Source organism: Malaya genurostris, chromosome 2 (genome assembly GCF_030247185.1).
Source record: "Malaya genurostris strain Urasoe2022 chromosome 2, Malgen_1.1, whole genome shotgun sequence".
NCBI lineage: Eukaryota > Metazoa > Arthropoda > Insecta > Diptera > Culicidae > Malaya > Malaya genurostris.
In genome coordinates this window covers 217,627,840-217,647,819 of record NC_080571.1, presented here as the reverse complement: position 1 = coordinate 217,647,819, position 19,980 = coordinate 217,627,840, and the positions used below count along the sequence as shown (strand labels likewise).

The following is a 19,980-nucleotide window of genomic DNA, read 5'->3' as shown; positions in this document are numbered from 1 at the left end:
AACCAGAATTACAATCCAAAAGTTGTATTTACTGTTCTTAAATGCATTCCAGACTTCAGGTCCAAAATTAGTTCCAGAATGCAGGTCTAAAACTCAGTTTCATAATTTTAGAAGTGAAGTAGTTTCTAAAGAATCTCTGAACTAAATTCCGGGTCTGGATTCTAGAACTGAATTTCGGAGCTGAATATCAGATCCGAATTTGAAAACTGACTTCTGGACCAGAGTTCTGTAACTAAAATTCATCTGCAGACCATAGCCCAGGTCTAGCGTTCAGTGCTAGGGTTCAGATTCAGTGTCGAATCAGAATTCAGGTCTCGAATTCAGTTCCAGAACACAGGTTCAGAGAATATCCTCTGAGTAAATTGAGCTTTTTTTTTTATCTATTTTGCGTATTTCATCCCGTTACTCCCGAACCGGAAGTCGAATCGCGATAAAATTCAACAGCAGGCTGTGGCACCAAGGGACTTTCCATTTCAATCTAAGTTTGTAAAAATCAGCCTCCGTAGGTGTTACATACACACATGCATTCAAAAACAGACATATAGCGTACTTAACGAACTGAATCGAATAATATACATATATCAGTCGGTAATTTGGGTCGTGGTTCAAAAGTCAGTTTTTACAATGATTGCATATCCTTTATATAAATATATGAGATCGCTAAAAACGTCATATCCAGAGAAACCGTTCAAATGTTTAATAAATACAAATGAACAGAGCTGATACATAATACATGGTACACTAAACCTGCGATTAAGAAAAAAAAAACCAAGTCATCTACTTGATGATTGCTTTCTGATGTACATTCGTCACTTTTACCATTATAGCGATCGAATGAAATCTCAATTGTTTACTATTTTCTTCTCTCACTCACACTAACAGGGTATGACAATCGATGACCGACCGCATGCTACTCTCTCATCGTGAGAGCTGGAAAAATATAACTTCGTGTTAACCTACTAGCGTAAGGTGATGGAAAACTGAGACAAAACTGTGAGCAAGAGAGAGCGCGCATGGAAAACTCGAAAAGTGAAACATTGCGTGTTTGAACGGAGCGCGTCTCATCGTTTCATCATTCATCACTCCTGCTGCTATCAGTGCAGTGCAGTACCGTCTCAGTGGGTGGGTGGCAGTCCAAAGTGTTTGTGTGGGTTTCCACCGGAGAGTCGAATCGAGCCGAGAGTATAAACCGTCGAGATTGTTGTGTACGTTTATTGACTCGGAAAATCGCAAGTAGTGAAGATGTTCGGAAATTTACCTCTGTGAAAATGCAGTCGTCTTCTATTCATGTGTGTTGCCACTGTTCAACGAACTGAAATCTTTGAAATTCTTTCCAAGGATAGTGCTGTGATAACACGGAAATTCCATTGTTTTGTGTATTCAACGGGCTTCGGTGATTCCAAGATTTTTTTTTCGTAACAGTGTTAAGTTTCCGTGATCACTTTTCACTTCTCCCGAAGAAATCGAATCGATTGTGTACGGTTGAAAAGTCATGCGAAAAACTGAGAGTTGTTGGCTGTTTTCTGTGTGAATCTAGTGTGCATTTGGTAACTGACTGACTGACGGACTGACCGATGACGGTGGCGAAAGAAAAATATCAATCGTTTCAAATTTCGATTGGGCTACTGTGAAAACCGGGTCGTCATATATTTTTTGCGTTTTCTTCGTCATCGCCGCACATCAGAGCGAGGTCAAATTGCCAGTCGGACAAAGAAAAGAAACACCGCACCACTGATCCATACATCCATACATCGCCGACAGATTAGATATCTTCATAGAATTTTTGTTCGATGGTGTTACAGTAAAAAACAAAAAAAAAACGACAGAGTGGCAAAATAAGAGTTAGCGGTAAATCTATTAGAAGGAGCTGAACGAAAATCCAAATAAAATGTAGCCAGAAGAAGTTGTTACATAAATTAGCCCAATGCTTAGTAATGTATAGTTTCAACAGAGCGTGAAGTGATTCGTGTGATAGCACATCGTGATAGTATTTGACGACCAAAAATTTGAAGATCCGGTTTTGCGATTTTGCCGTACCAGTTATTAAATTTGAGGATTACTGCTGATTAGGACGGGCTGGCTCCTGATAAAGGCGATAACAGGAATCAATAACAGTAAACCGTAAGTACCAATACTAAGTGTACTCAATATTTCGATTCCAAAGTGGCCGTAGAAAGAGACTACCAGTCAGGTAAAACATTCGGAGAAGTGTTCGTCCGATAGAACTAAAAAGAAATCTTTTTGATGTACTTTGCTGATAAAATATTTGTTTAATGATTTACATGTTTATTTTCACAATGACGCAGAACCATCGTCAACTTTATTCGATCTTTTTATCTATACTCGACGAAAACCCCAAAGAACAGTTAAGTGAATTTGTGAAGCGAGAATTTTAACGATTTCTCAGAGGCAGAACTCGAATCTGCAAAACTTCTTCAATGGGTTATATACCTTCCGGCTCGAGAAAAGAATCCCAATCGTTTGATTACTGTAGGAAGTAAGAAAATGATTTTATTTCAATGAATTAAAAATCGCAGCAGAATTTTTGTCGGTTTATGTAGAAAATTTTAGATTGTGATATCTAAAAACTAAAAAATCGATTAATTTCAAATTTGCAGGTGTTGTTCTTAATTTCTATAGATAGTTCGTGAACGAAGGATTTTTCCGAAAGAAATAATTAACAAATATTGATTTTTTTCGAAAGTATAGAATTGATATTCACAAAATCGTAACAAACATAATTTCTACTGAATAAGTTTCACATTTGATTTACAAAACAACTAATCATTTCGTGAACATGAATTATGAAACACATTCTCTGTATAAATGAATGATAATTCTAAATATTGTATTGATTTCGTCTATTTCTGGATAAAATATCGACAACGAACTACATTTTTGTGGTGAAACAAAATATTAGTAAACCTGAAATTTTCAAGCATTAAATGTGTTTTAATGGTCGTACATCGATTTTTGTAAAAATAAAAAGGTATTTTTCAATGAGAATCATTAAAATGGTGTTTAAAATACGCATAAGATAATTTTCTTACGAAATTTCAGATCATTTTGATTAAATTTATATTTTAAATAACCAGATAAATACAGAAAAGATTTTTTTTATATATTCTAAAATGGCATCGATCTGGGACGGGTGTAGCGTGAAGGGTTAGTCAAAGCCTGTCATGCAGCTCACCTGAGTTCGATTCCCAACCCCGCACATAGGGTCAGAAAGCTTTTCGCTTTTCGACTCAGCTCGAAGAACTGAGCAAGTGTGTGTGTGTGTGTATGTATGTAACAAAAATATGCACTCACTTTTATCGAAGACGGCTGAACCGATTTTCACAAACTAAGATTAAAATTAAATGTCTCATGGTCTCATAATCTGCTATTCAATTTCATCCCGATCCGACTTCTGGTTTCGGAGACATAGGATGATACGCACCAAAAAATGGAGAAAATACACACTCACTTTTTTCAGAGATGGCTGAACCGATTTTCACAAACTTAGATTCAAATAAGGGGACTAACAGTCCCATAGCCTGCTATTGAATTTTATTTGGATCAGACTTCTGGTTCCGGAGTTACATGGTAATATGTGAAAATAAGAGAAAAAGTGTCATTTTTGAAAATTAGAGAAAAAGTCTCATTTTTCTCGGAAACGGCTCAACCGATTTTTACAAACTAAGATTTAAATGAAAGGTCCTTAAAATATTTAGAATATTTTATCTGGATTCGACTTCCGGTTCCGGAACTTAGGCGTGATAAGTGGAAAATTACCACTTTTCATGTTCCGGAAGCACCGAAAGTGGTGAAGAAAAACTCCAAAAATCGAACTCATCTCGTTTTTCCTACGATGCTTGAACCGATTTTCACAAATCATGATTTGAATTGAAGCTCATATTATCTTTAAAATACTGTGAAATTTCATCCGGATCCGACTTCCGGTTCCGCAGTTACAGGGCGATGAGTGTCAAAGCTTTCAAATCGCCATGTAGATTGACAATATGGACAACACCGAAAGAAGAAGAAAACACAAAACGAACGATGCGTGCTTTGTTCTATTTCGTACACGCTATAAAGAAATCGAAACGGTTACGGATGTCTGCTACTGGTGTGGGATGTTGGTAAAAGACGGTGCTGCGGTTGATTAAAATTTCAGTTATTTTATGATAAGAGCGACCGAAAGAATAAACGAATGTCTTTGAATTAAAATTTATTTGAAAAAATATGCAATTTTTACAGCCAATAGTGCAGTAATACCGTGTCGGTGGTGTAATGATGTCAATAATAATAATAAAAGTAATCATCCTACTACATGTTTTATACTGCTGATTCATTCTGTTTAGCTTGACTTACATATGCAGAAGTAACAGAAACGCAGGTTCGTTTCGTTTGTTAGATTTTGTCTAATTGGTTTAATCGGAATACAGCATGAGATAATAAGTCTAGGTTTAACTAGGTTCAAAACTGTTCCAATTTGTAGGTACTATTTGTTGCTGGCAAACAAACCAACTTCGGCTATTTCGGTCATCTGAATCCGGTTTTGGAAGAATTGGAAATGGTGATTGAAAACTGCAAAAGGGTCTCACTCGCTTTGCTTTGGCCACATCGATTTTCACAAACTTATAGGTTCAAAGGAAAAACCATACTGTTTCATACGGAATTCCTAAATTGGTTGTAGATTCTACTTCCGGTTCTGGAACTGCAGGATAAACAGAATTTGTAGAGTTTGTTAGATTAGGTCCGAACAAACTTTCCTATTTCTATCCAATAATCAGTTGTTTTAGCGAATTCCACAGTAATATTTATGATATTATGAATAAAATGAGAAAGGGGGAGCGGGTCATCTCACCAAAAGCAATTTCGCCGAATGTCGTTTCGCCGAATGCCATTTCGCCGGCGGCGGCCTCTTGCATACAAACCTGTAACCGCCTCGTTTCCCCGGTCTACTGAAAGCTAGGTTTCTTTGCTTTAGTTAGGTCCGAACTAGCGGGAGCGAGGTCGGACAGCACACGATGTGGCGAAGCAGCATTAGATATTTTTTCCCTAAGTAAACGGAAAATACCACAGATATTTGCTTGGTAGATACACCTATGCAATTGCTTTGATGCTTAGTGACTAATAGTCAACAAGTTTCCTTGGGAAGTCCGTCCTGAGATTCATGAATCAATCTTTATTCTAGAGTACAAGAATCAATCTTCATTCAAGAAGTACAATTGTAGGTAAAACAAACGGGCGTTAACGTATTATCATTAATCTGTGTTTATTTGAAATCAATTCCAATTATAATATTAAGACAATTGCAGGAATCGGCGAAATGGCTTTCGGCGAAATGACATTCGGCGAAGTGACCCATTCGGCGAAATGATCCTTTCGGCGAAATGACTCAGCGAAACGACTTTCGGCGAAATGGCTTTCGGCGAAATGGCTTTCGGCGAAATGACCCTGATCCTGAGAAAGGCATCATTACACCACTAGGTGGATTAAAACAGGTTTTTGGGATGCATTTGTAGCTCTTGCAATGCTTCTGGCTGATCTTCACTTCAGATGCGGCCATTTTGCTTGTTGACGTATCCATTCTAGATACTAGTATCAACTAGAAATAAGCTTCGTTTTTCGAAAAAAAGGGGATTCATGATTAAATTATAGACCAAATGGAACAAGTTTGACAATGACACAATTCACGCGTGATCTGTCAAAAACAGTGTTGCCAAAAAGATAGCAACAAAAAAAATCACCCTTTACTATCTAAATAACAGGAAACTTGAATATGTGAATATTTCCGGAGAAAAATAATCGCAATAAGAAATGCTTTACGTTGTATAATTTATCGAACTAGTTAAAAGAAATTAAATTATGTTTGTGATACGCACTGTAAATATTGATTTTGTTTAGTCCATGTGCTGGAGTTGCACAAACAAGTTACTTAAGCGGTAATATATACCTACGAAAAAAGCCTTGATGAACTTAGCTTTTCGTTCAATATCTTTCAAAAGTGATGCCAGGTCTGTTCATTATTTTAGCAAAGAACAAACCATACACAAGTTTTCTGATTGCGAATAGTGAAAATTTTCAATTTCATCAGCATTTTTTCACAAGCGATAACGAAACGAGGTGCACATTTTTATAAAACTTCTAAATTCATCTAGTTAGCAGATCTTGTTAGTTAGTGGATATATAAATCTACTTTGGGACTACTAATCCCCGGTTTCCGCGTCCAGAAGCACCGATAATAGGGAAGAAAAGCTGCAAAACCGGAACTGACTTCGATTTCTCAGAATTAAACCGATTTTCACCAATCATGGTTCAAATTAAAGCCCTCCGTGTCTTAAAAGATACTGTGCAATTTCATCCAGATCCGACTTTTGGTTCCGAAATCGTAGGGCAATGAGTATCAAAACTTTCAAACTGTCATAAAAAATGATGCAAAATCGGTACGCATCGGTACGTACTGGTAAGGAAGAAGAAACATCGCCTAGCACACAGCGTGCTTAGTTCAATTTTGTATATCGATAAGGGATGCCACATTTAAATCTATATCAACTTGACATAACTGTTTACAAATTGAAATGGTAGTTTATACCTGAGAAAGTTTTTGATTTTAAGTTTGGAAAAAAAATCTTGACAGAATCTTCTAATGATGTTTTCAAAAATATAGGTAATATAAGAAAGACATTGTTACACCACTAGGTGGATTAAAACAGGTTTTTTACCTTGTGGAGAGTGTTATTTCGCTCACATATTTTACTTCAATAAGTGATTTATAGCTATTTCGGCACATATTGTGTCCGATGAAATTAGGTCAGCCATTAATTAGTTTCTAACAGTGATAAGTTGTACAGCCAATTTGAATATGTTTATAGATCTTTCTAAATATATCTAACGTAAATTACAATTCTAAAACAATGGTAGAACATCTTGAAACTTTAATAAGTTACATTTGCTACCTGAGATGTACACTACTTGCGATTATAAATGTTTTGATGAAGCCTTTCTCACAGTTTTTTTATAGTTACTTATACCCCTTGTAATACAACTAAACTAAACTAAATTGGATGTTATAATGAATCTCAAAATTGTAAAATCCATCGCGTTTTTGTTTCAAATCTAGTTACCGTAACAAAATGTGAAACTTGGGATAACTTGTTATACTAAGACAACCGAAGTTGCCTACGAGTATCAAATTGCAACATGTCAACTCTAATCTTATCTTTAAAACCCATACGAAATGCTCGATTAAAGTAGCAAAATATCTGAATAGGTCAGAAGCAATTAAGTGTACAGCATGAGTCATCACGGAGCTTGAACCCATTAGTTCACATTTCATTGCACTCAAATTACGGACTTCCGGCGTGGTTGGAACCAGCTAAAAGTGGTTACATCTACGTATATGTACTAAGTACGGTTGCGGAAATACTGTATTGCGGAAGAGCATCGAAATGTTTGAAGGGCAGTAACGGTATTTGCAGCAATTGGTGTGGCAACTCTTGGTCTAGGCTATTCATTTGCAACTTCTAGTGCGATGATATAAGTTTCACATCTACACCAAACAGATAATTAATTCTGCAACCAAAGTTATGACGTCATACAACGAAACAGAAATGTATAGAATACCCGTGTGTACACGTGCAAACCGAAACTCGAGAACCATGAAGGCGAAGACGCTCCCTTCGCCACCGGGCGAAATCGATTCCTCATGGTGGTTGTTTTGCGTTATAACAACCGTTCGATGGGTTGTCTTTGGTTACTGAAATCTACTGAACAAACTGTACCTTAAAATGGAAATATTAATAATCTCAATCACACGAATCATATAAATTCAAATTAACCCTTTCACGACCATAAGAAGTGCAGGGCGAAATATGTCAGTACAAGACAATATTTTAGCTATTGGAGATGTAAATTAAGAGAATATCACCAGGAAAACAAAGCAGGCTGCATAAGTTTCCTATAATTTCATGGGAAATATTTTTCCCTATGATTCTTAGAAATAAATAAAAGAAGAGTTGGGTTTATTATATCGTAATTAAATTTATTGCTTTAATTGCTTTAATTATCAGAATAGTAAAATAAATAGTAAGCTATGGCATTCTACGAAACGATTTCATGTACTTGTGGACGTTGCACATACCACATTTATTATAGGTTCTATTTTTTAGTGCAATAAAGTATGATAGTTATTTTTACTTATTCGTTCAGAAACACATTTATCGCTTTGGAAATAAATTTTCTTCAACATTCAGTAAAAAAACATCGATTTAATAGTAATTGAAGAATCTATAATGATTTTTATAGAAGGGAAACATATTTCCCTTAAGCGTTGAGCGGTTAACAAACGAGTTGGCTATTAAGATTTACACGAACATAACATAACCTCACCAAAATGAGCTGAATGAACTTGGCTTGATTTATCAATCGATGTTCGTCTAGTTCATTCTTAGTAGTCAAATTCGCGTAAAACTAATATCAAGTTGGCAATATTAGGTTTTACGCTAACAAGACATAACTTTTCAAAATGAGCTGGACAAACATGGTTTAAAACTTCAATCGGATGGAAATTAGGTTTCAAACAAACAGGACAAAACCTCACAGTCCATCAGAGGTTCATCTTTTGAATTTTAAAAATGGAAGTCGCCTCAAACTAAACAGATTTATACAAATCTCGCTCATTGATGCTGAAAACGCATACAGAGCAATCTTCTTAGTTATTATCACTGTAGAAGACGTTTTTAACAGGGACTTTTTCGTCATTTTTCAATTTTTAATTTGCAGTCGCAAAACAAAACAAACCACCGGCAGCTGTCGAAGATGAACTTGATTCATCGGCAGTTCATTTGTGTCGTTGTTCAAAAGGTGAGGAAAGCGCAAAAAATCAGCTTGTTTGGTGAAATTGTGTTGAGTTTGCGCAAAATTTTATGAAATTTTACAAAGTAACGTAACAAATGAATTCGTGATGAATGGAGTATTTGTGATTTGTCTACAATCAGATTTTGCACCTCACAAAAATGAACCAAATGAATCTATTTTGACAGCTATCAGTGTTTTGTTTATGTGTTCATTGCGTTCATTCTAATTTGAATACGCGTTAATAGATATGTAAACAAACCGCTGATAGCTGTCGAAAGATGAAGTTGATTCATCGGCATCGATTTTAACATAACTCAATAACAGTATTATACCCCATAAATTGACTCAACTACAATGTTAGATCCATGGACCAACCGTTTCTAATAAATAAATGAGTTTTATTTTGGATTTTTCGTACTGATACCTTTGGAATCGGAGGCATGGGAAACCTATTTGGCATTTGGAACTTCAGTCAGTCATCAATCGTCAAAACCTACAAATTGATGAAATCTGGTGTAAATTTTCACCAATTACTCTCCTGTTGTGTAGTGACTTAAATAGGATTTTTCATGCCGGTCCTACCCAAATTCTATGATTCTATAATTTCGGAACCAAAACTCAGATGCGCATGAAATTCAATAGTGGCCTAAAAGCGCCTTCCGTTTTCGGGCTAGGTTAAAAAGTCGGTCGGATGCAGTAGTCTTTCTATTGAAGAAAGAAAAAAAAAAATGGTGAAATCATGGAATTGCAAGAGCCGAACCATGATTTGAAGGCGATCGTTTTATAATTAATTCGGACTATTATTCAATACATCACATTTCAATATGAATTTCGATTTTCAGAAACATATTATTTGCATTTAGGAGATATCATTATAAAGTTTATTATTATTGAAGTTTTGAAAAGGTTTAGTATAAGAATGTTTAACTTTTTTTCCTACTGCATTTTTAAATTAAAGATATAAATAGATATCGAACAGAAATAGGAATAAGGCTAATCCCTAAACGACCAAACCTGAATCTGTCAGTAAAAGTTCGATACAAAACAAAACGTTCTCTGCATCTATCAGAAACTTAACGACTTATGATGAACTGCTAGGTAGCGTAACAGCACTACACAAACTGTTATGCACTGACAAGGTGAAGGCGGAAGGTAATGAAAATTATAACCGGTTATGTGCTTAAGGCAAAAAGGCTGATCCTGGAATGAGTATTGAAATTTTGAATATTGAAACTCAAATTTTGCATGAGTACTTTTTTCGAGGTGCTAAAACTTTTGAGCACTAGCGCTTTACGAAATTAGAGGTGATCCCAAAATATTGGCACCCTTATATATAAGAGCGGTAAAAATTAGCGTATTTTGTCGGCTCCGGAACCAAAAGTCACAGCCATTTGATCTTCAAACTTGATCAATGGCCTACAAATAGCTTTCAAACGAGCCTAAGCTTGTTGAAATCGGTTTAGCCATCTCCGTGAAACTTGCGCGATAAAAAAACAACAAGTTTTGTCGGTTACGTCGTTTATACCATCATATCTCCGGAACCAGAAGTCACAGCCATTTGATCAATGGCCCGACAGTAGCTTTCAAACGAGCATAAGTTTGTTAAAATCGGTTCAGCCATCTCTGACAAAATTGAGCGGTAAAAATATCTTCGAAAAGTCCACACACAGACATTTTCCGATCTCGTCGAACTGAGTCGAATGGTATATAAAACTATGGGTCTCCGAGGCTCCTTTCGAGAGTCAGTTTTTGCAGCAATTCTAATACCTTTCTATAGAGAAAGGTAAAATTTTTTTTTTGCTGGATCTTGTTGTATATTTTTTCCTTGGAGGAGGGGCGCTTTCGCTGTTATCTAACGAATGAAGGAGGAGCAGTGGTTCGCTGTTCACGCTCCCGTCCATTGGTTCGGCATCATTGTTATTGGCGGAACAATTGTTACTTATTTCACGAGCGTTGGGTAATTTGTTAACTGTAGCTGGTGTACTTTGTTCTATAGAGGATACTGATAGTTTCGTTGAGGGGGATGCTTCATTGTTGTTGGTGGCTGTCACAGATGTACTGGGGTTGCTTGGGGTTCGTGTGAAGGAAGCACCGTTGTTATTTGGTGTGGTTGTCTCCTTGTCCAGTTTATCACATGGCTTACCGTAGTGAACAGCTTTTTGGCAATATTGACATGTGGCCATCTGATTGTCATAGGTAACAAGTGATTTGCACGTATCCTGACCGAAAGTCACATAAGAAGGTATAAGCCTCTTCAAGCGCATGCATAACAAACGTACGCCATTTAGAATACCGGAGAAAAAGTTCTTCCACTTTTTCTTTTTCGATATAGAGAATCTCTATCTATTGGGACATAGTTTTGCGAGAATATAAGGATCGATGACGCTTGAGGGAAGATCATGCACACGTACTTCCTTTAGCACTATCTTTCATATATACTGGAATGTTGTACTTAATGTTTTCGTGCTCCACATAGTGCAGATTGTTATTATGTTATCAATCTTTTTTTAAAACTGGATGTAAACACTTTATTTGTCGTATTGCATTGAAGTAAATGCACACGTTTAATGTCAAGATGCATTTGCTCCCTAGGTATACCTTCAAGTTCTCGTATCGAAGGCCGAATTTTGCACTGCCTGAAGTCAACTATAATTGTATTCTTTCGTAGCGGTGGTAGCTTTTGTTCGTTTGGTTCACTCATTTCGAGGTCGTTCTATTGTTCACTACACAATACTGTACTTGGTTTCTTCCGTCGCGAACGTAAGCGGTTTTGTTTTATCGACTGACTTGGATGAGATGTGAAAGCGAACTGAATCGTGTTCATGTTTTCAATTGATTTTCTGGGTTTATTTTTTGGTAATTTTCGGTTTAAAATTCTTAATATATTCATGAAACACGCTTTTATATTGATATCTACATTTCTGTTCAATTTTATTTTTCTTATTGAAGTTAGATTTACTTGAAATTTAAGCGAAACGTTCATCATGTGTGGCGAAACAATCAAATAGCCTTTTATAAAGACTCAAAAAGCAGTTTCAGCATAAATTATTTGGTACAACATAGCGCCAAGAGAGAGTACTATATTTTTGGCGAGCAGGATTAAGTCTCACGAATAATGTATTTGAACATGGTTTCATTTTCTTTCTTTTGTGAGAAACTTTTCAGTCGGGTTAGCCCATAGGGAGCCCAGTTTAGCCCCGCGGTTCCTGAAATATGGGATTTTTGGTTGGTCACTTCAGCGCAACTTGGTGCAAAAAGTAATGCATATTGTTCCAAATCAAACATTTGGCATTGTAGCTGATGGTTGAAGCTACATAACGATAGAGATAACTTGGGTAAAAAACGGTAAAAAAATTTCAATTTCCAAAATGTGTTCAATTTAGCCCCGGTCTCCTCTAGTTGAAATAATTCTGACGTGGCACAACGTTTTGCCAATTCTTTCCGTCCCTCTTGTCACAATATTCACAACCCTCTCCCTCTCTTAGAGCGTGACATACCACATGTCCTGATATCGTGAATTGTTTTGACGCTGTAATACAAGCGTGACGTTCCTTTCCTTATAGTGTCAGGCATATTTATGTTATGATTCCGGGCAGCCATCTTTGCAGTATAAGTTCAGACGTTACGTTTTAGAAATTATTCCTTGGTTTTTTCACTTGTAATTCCATTTTCTCGTTTTTACGACAATAATTATCATTTCAAATACTATGTCTTCGAATATATTTTCTTCAAAATCATTTATCATAATTCATTTTAGACATTTATTCAATATTATAGTATAATTTTAAGGCACACTGCTTAAGCTCTAAGATGCCAAGGGTATTTACTAATCTTAATTACGACTAACTTAAAACTAGAAAAGTATCATTATGTAATGTAGCGGTAGCGGATTCTCGAGAAGCTATCGGTAGTGGCCGGTGAATTGAATATCGCATGAGGGTCTTCCATATGCCGTTGGCGAAGATCCATGTTGGCCGCATCCTTCGGTCCGTGTGGGTCCGCGGGAAACACCCCCAGGCTACGAAGGCCCGGCGGGTGGCCCGCATGCTGGTTTTCGACTGGGGCGGCCTTCCGTGGACGATGATGGTGATGTTACGGAAGAGAATGAAAAAAAAAATAAATATTGTGGAAACGGGGTAAAAAGGGGATGTGGGAACAAAATGTTTGAAAACGATAAAGATCTAATTAGTTGCCATCGAGATGGTGAAGAGACAGGGAAGGGGTAACGAAAAAGTTAGTGACAAAAAAAGATCTTGTTAGTTCCAATGAAGATGGTGGACAGGGACGGGGATCGAGAGAATCGGGCGGATGTTAGTGTCGAACCTGTAGGTGGAGTTTATACTTTCTGAGCGAGGGATAACACATTACACTTGTATATCAATGTGTTTAAGGTACTGGTATATGAGAAGCATATATAAACTATCCCGACTCGCCAACACATCCCGAACCGGAACCTCAGGCGGTCTACCTCGGGCCCTAAGGGATTCCAGTAGCTTCGACCTGGCGTCACGATACTCTACGCACGACCACACGACATGCTCGATGTCCTGATAACCGTCGCCACAGGTGCAGAGAACGCTCTCCGCAAGCCCAACACGCCGGAGATGTGCGTTGAAGGTGTAGTGATTTGACATGAGCCGCGACATAACACGAATGAAATCGCGACTCACGTTCATCCCCCTGAACCAAGGTTTCGTCGATACCCTAGGGATAATGGAATGTAGCCATCGTCCCAGTTCGCCATTGCTCCATGAAGTTTGCCAACTTTCGAGAGTTTTCTGACGAGAGATACTGAAAAATTCATTGAAGCAGATTGGTCTTTCATAAATATCACCTTCTAATGCGCCCACCTTAGCCAATGAGTCTGCCTTTTCATTGCCTGGAATGGAACAATGCGAAGGGACCCAGACTAACGATATTAAATAAGACCGTTCAGATAAAGTTCGCAAGTGTTCCCGTATTTTCCCCAGGAAATATGGGGGATACTTTCCTGGCTTCATTGCCCAGAGAGCTTCTATTGAGCTTAGACTGTCCGTGACAATGAAGTAATGGTCTTTGGGCAAGGTTTCAATGATCTCAAGGGTGTACTGAATAGCAGCTAATTCTGCGACGTAAACTGAAGCCGGATCATTGAGTTTGTGAGAAGCGGTGATGTTTTGATTGAAGATGCCGAAGCCTGTGGACCTGTTTATGTTTGAACCGTCAGTGTAAAACACCTTTTATTTTAGACATGTTTAGGAGGACGACGCTTAAGGGGAGCAACTATAGCGCATTGAGTAACCATATCTCAGGAACAACTCGATATTTTGACATAAAGTTTCCACTGTAGCAGTCTCTAATAGAAAATAATAACTACATAAAAATTGAAGATCCCCGTTTACAGGAGAATCTTGTCGTAATTCCATATCACAAAATAGTGTTTTCTAGAAAGGTTTTTCTTTATCATTATTCGTATATAATCTTATTTGCTGTCAATTCTGTAGCAGTCGGTAAATGAATAAACACATGCGATCATTGATTGTTGAAAAAATTTCTCTCCGAATCAAATAAAGTAACTTCCATTTACCGACTGGTTTTGGATTGTTGTCTTGTAATGAACGGCTTTCCTCAGTCAAAAAAGTGAGGCAGACGATTTGTTTTTAAATTTACCCGACGTTTCGGCCGTTTTTGATGGCCTTTTTTAAGAGAAAACTACGGAAGTGAAGTTTATTCAAGATTTAGTTGTTTGAGAAAACATATTTTTACAATAATAAATACATTTTGGGAACTCACTTAGTATCGTCGTCTTTGTCGATCTCGTTTATTGAAAACGGTAAGAAGTTTGTTGTAGTCTGTGTCTAAACTTTCGATTACTTTACATTACTTTACAGCGCAGTGTGAAAAAGTCTCTTTCTCTCATTGTTATGTGTTATAAGCCAGAAGCAATGGGAGCTGTCGTGATGGAAGTTAGTGATGCTATGCGTGACCGTTGTCTGCTCATTGTTAAAAGTTGGTAGCTGACATTTCTACTCTCCCTTTTTAAAACGTTCTATTTGCATCTACCAGCCTAATATTCCTAATCAACCACTAGCTTCTGGTTTTAGTCCAAGGCGTCGTAATGACATTGTGTTTCAGTGCAATTGGCTCATAAATTATATAATTATGAATGTTGAGATCAACTTTATATCTGCTTAAGGAAGTTCAAGTAGAACTGAAAAGTGCCGAATCTAGTATCTAGTTATTTCCAAAAGTCTGGATCCATTAGTCAAAGTCGCATCGTTTCACAGTACTCATGCCAGTGGCAAGCACGTAGAGCCGTCATGATCGAAACTAAACCAGGGTGGGATTGTGCCAGTTTTCCGAGCTATATGTTAATTGCTTCACCACTTCGTAGGTGTCCACCCATTGGCGGATGGGCTCGGCGTACCTGCAAAACACCACAATTACCAAGTTTACTCGGAGCCACCTTCAGATTTTCATTTGATTTCGCATCTTCGAGGCCGTGTGCATCGTTTCCCGTCTTGTTCCTCAGCGAGATGACAAATTCGCGTACTCGTTAGTGTTAGCGAGCAGACAAAAAAAATTATACCATTGGTAATGACATTCCTTTCTCTTAAATAAGAAATTTCCGTGGCCCAACGTAGATTCAACATAAGTATTCTAGAAATCAAACAAAAATGTATCACAAACAAACAGAAAAAGATTGTGGTAGGTCGAGACAAGGTCATCGAATGCCTGCCCAGCGGTGGTATTACCAAACACATCTTTGAAATCTGAAGCGTACCTTGTAAGGGAGCTTGAAAAGGAGCAGCTTTGTGTCTTGGTGAATAAGATGGCATTGCGCTGGCGATAGAGTTGTGCAAGAACAGTATAGAATGAGTGGGGGAAAACCACACATAGTGCATATTTTTTCTAGTATAATATTTCTGAGGTTCAACCATTTGTAATATTCCGCGTCGGTTAAGCGGTTGCTCAAGCGAGGAGCTGACTTAGAATGACGTGCGTTGGGCGGATTTTCTGAAGAGTGTCCATATATGTACTAGAGTTCAAACAGTTCGAAATCCGACTTATCATTTCCCGTTACACAAAGAATTTTTAACTTCTTTCAACGGAAATCCGGCCGTCTTGTTCCTTGCATTGTCGTTGAATGCTAAAAGGACCTAACCAAACTTGAATAATGCAATCTTTCGCTCGGTCGTGTTGTTGCATAAAACGCGGAAATAATTCAAAACTCGAGTAGTCATTGAAATATTTGCCGGATTTAACGCTCCGGAAAATGTCACCCTGCTTCAACAGTGGAAATGTGTGCGCAGCCCTCTAATTTGAGCGCTCGTTTGTCGTTTATTTATTATTCTTTTCCCATAGAATAAACATTAAACTGCGGAAATCTTGAAAGCGGCCAAACTCGAACGTTTCAAGTGCTCTTCCAGGCGCATGCCATCCGTGTCACTATTGCGGAAGAATACTCCACCGGCCGGTTGTGAAATCATTCTCAAGTGTCTTCTATTGGATTCCGTTCAGGAGCGGGGTTGTGTATATTCCTTGGAAATGATTATGCCATCAAACCGTCAGCCGACCGTGCACGTGTTTTTAGTGTCGTGTGAAATCAATGAGCGATGAAAATTATACGAGCATAGGTGGCTCGACGTAATTGCAATAGTTTATCTGACGGAGTTTAGATAAACTGAACGTGACTAATTGTATTCTCTTTATCACGACAGTGAAGTTAGAGGGGAGTTGAGCACCAGCAAACCTGATAGGAGTAGGTTTGTTTGAACACAATTCAGTTAGGGAGTGATTGAGTCGCTCATTCCTCCAGTTTTTGAAGGTGGAAGCATAGTTGAACACATTGATTGGTAGACTCAATCATCACTAGAAACGTAGTTTGTATGCACATTTCTACTATTGTAAAAGAATGTCTGGCGATAGCTTGAAAATATAATTCAGGGGATCGTGTTAAAAGTTACTATTTTACGCTAATCGTTTGAATGAATTCTGCATGCTTAATTTGTTAAAATTCAAATTAGGTATGCCTTCGGCTCATTGGTGCTTTAGCGTAGAACTTTGCCTTCGGCGTGATTTAAGCTGAACTACTATATGGCACTGACAGTGCAATTTGAACTGCTAAAATACTGACGCGCCGAAGGCGGACCGTGAAAAATTTTTAAAATAAAAATGTGCTCTCTGCAAAAACCGGTTTCTCTGTCACCCAAAAAATAACCCTAAATATTATTTGAATTTGCCTATAGGTATGAAATTCGTATTCACCGTATAACTAGGTGCTAATTATTACTGTGTCATCCATAAATAGTGTATAATTGAAATCACTGGCAGACCAGAAGCCTTAAATATAGAATAAAAATTAAAAAGAATATGATGGGTTTCCATCGTACACAGCGATGATTGTATCGCTGTCCGGAACTACTTGTACCCTTGGCCGAATAGCCACACGCTACAAATCTAGACACTCAAGCTCTGGTTCGGGTAAATCTTCCATTCCGGTGATAAAACTAGCTACACTGACTGACCACAAGTCACAAAAAACCTGTTTTTATCCACCTAGCGGTGATCATGACCTTTCTCATATTACTCATATTCCCAACATAGAATATTTTTGCTAACATATACTGCCTGCACAAAAAAAGAATTACATAGTTTATTCAAAGGATTTTGTTCATATCTGCATCGTTTTTGTATAGAAACATGCTGTTTAAATTACCAGTGTAAACCATATTCCGGAATTGAAAATCTGATCATGAGTTCTATGAGTTCGTTGGACCTTTCATTTGAATCTTAGTTTGAAAAACTCGATTCTGTATCCTGAATCAAACAGAGTCAAACATTTCAAAGATCGTATAAATAATACAGATTGCTTCCAAAGCCCTATTTTGTGGCAATCGTATCCAAACCTTTAGTTTGCAAAATCTGCCAACCTAGCCAACGACCTAGCAAACATCGGAATATCATTCTTAGTACCGTCTACCTATATAAAAAAACTAATACAATTAGTATTTATTTATTATTATTTATAGACGAACATTCCATAAGAAATATTCTTTTCTATCCTGATGTTTTGCTGTGTGTAAATTGCTGGGGCAATTCTTCGGCACAATTGTGCTGATCGCTCCTTTCCAAAAGCGTGAGATCTTCGGTGTTTTTCTTCCGTATGTCTTACTCCGACAACCGTTGCACAGAATGTTCATCTTTTATACCGATATAGTTCTACAGTAGCAGACATTTTGTTCTCTTCCTTCGAACGTGTTCTGATTGGCTGATGCTGACATGGGTCAAATCAGACAGGTTTAAGGTTAAGTTAAAAAAATTCGAATTTATTGCTAGCTAGATTATATAAATCATTCTACAAATCACTGAGCTACGAGCTTTCAAAATTATGACTGAAAGTCTAACGCGGAAATGAAATGTCGCTTACAACATAAAAACCGTCGGCTCGGGTACGAGAAATGCAAACACGCGTTATGAGTTTTCCTCTTTGTTACTCGTTGATACCAAACATTTCAAATACTTTAATTTTGAATTATTTGTGATTATGTTATACAATTGAAAATGTTACCATAAAATGATGATTATATTTCCAGTGGCTTGTAGAAAAAATGATGTTTATACGTTATATACAACAAGAGGTATTCACGATCAAATACTTAATACTCTCTCAGAGGGTAAATCTTGATAAGGCCCCCCATGATAATTTTTCATTTTATTTACATATTTTACCCTGTTGCACCCGAGCCGAATGTTGGATCTAAAAATAATTCAATGCCAGCTATGGGACCAAGAGACTTTTCGTTCGAATCTACGATTATGAAAATCGGTTCAACCGTTTCTAAGAAATTGGAGTGTTTTACGGTTTGGAGTAGACGATAACTTTTTTTTATACTTTTTACAGTTTCCAAATCTGAAACGAAGATCCGGTATACCCACAATCAATGTATTTGGTCATCAACTAAACAAAACTGTCCGATTTAAGAATTATACGGCTATTTGAATGTGTTTGATTGAATTTTATCTATAGCATTTATAAAAACACGCCTCTGAAAATGGAATGAATGAAATTTTCATACCTATCTGTCTGTAATTCCGGAACCGGAAGTCGTATCCGGATGAAATTTGGTAAGGTTATATGGGGTTATAAGACCTTTCATTTGAACCCACGCTACGAAAATTGGATGAGGGCTCTATGAAAAAAATCGATTGCACGTTTTTAGTTCATTTTGCACATTTTATCCTGCAACTCCCGAACGGCAAGTCGGATCCAGATGAAATTTAATAGAAACTTATAGGGCTATAGGGCCTTTAATTTGAATCTTAGTTGAAGAAAATTGGTTGAGCGGTCTCTGAGATAATCGAGTGCACTTTTTCTTATTTTTTTGCACATTCTACCCCGGTACTCCCGAACCGGAAATCCGATTCGGGTAAAATTCAATTGCAACCTATGGGACCAAGATATCTTTTATTAGTTTGTGAAAATCGGGTCAGCCATTTCCAAGAAAATCGAGTTCACAGCTTCTAAGACCATTTTCCAAAATTATAATTAATTTTCAAGAGGAGAATTCAACGTAAGACTATAATTAAAAGAAAAGAAATCATCTTTTGCGAAAATTAGCTACTATAATCAGAGCCGCCGAGAGCAAATTCGGGCCGAGCAAGATTATATCATCGTATCAAGAGATTTACATTATTTTAACAAAATTCGCTAGATAAGTTTGTTTCGATTTATGATTTTTTTGTTATGAAGAATGAAAACATAATTTTGAATCTTCAAATTTCCGGGCCCCCTGAAAAAATTCGGGCCCGGGGGGATTCATCCCTTTCCTCCTCCCGTCATGGTGGCACTTACTATTATAATGTTAGTAATATAGATGAATCTGCTTTAATGAAACTGCGGTATGTTGAACAAATAACAGCAGAATACTTGATATATTTGGTCATCTAATTACTAGTGACCGATAGAATATTTTTAATAGAGGAGACCGGGGCTAGTTGGCCGAAGGGACAGGTTGGCCGAGTGTCTTTTTTGAACAAGGTATCATACGCAGAGGTGACACTGTAGTGATTTTAGAGGGGTATTAGATACCGACCTAATTTCAGGTAAGTTTGTGTTGTCGTTTGTACGGTAGGACGTTTGTTCTGTTTCGC

The 19,980-nt window shown here is 37.3% G+C and overlaps 1 protein-coding gene across 1 annotated transcript in view; it reads left to right on the top strand.

Moving 5' to 3' along the window:
* The first annotated feature begins 1,044 nt into the window (after nt 1-1,044).
* The window catches only part of LOC131427566 (protein numb), a 132,373-nt gene continuing 113,437 nt past the window's right edge, over nt 1,045-19,980 (top strand). The window contains exon 1 of the mRNA XM_058590880.1: nt 1,045-2,121. The gene's annotated coding sequence lies outside the window, so the exon portion shown is untranslated. The remainder of the gene's footprint in view (nt 2,122-19,980) is intronic.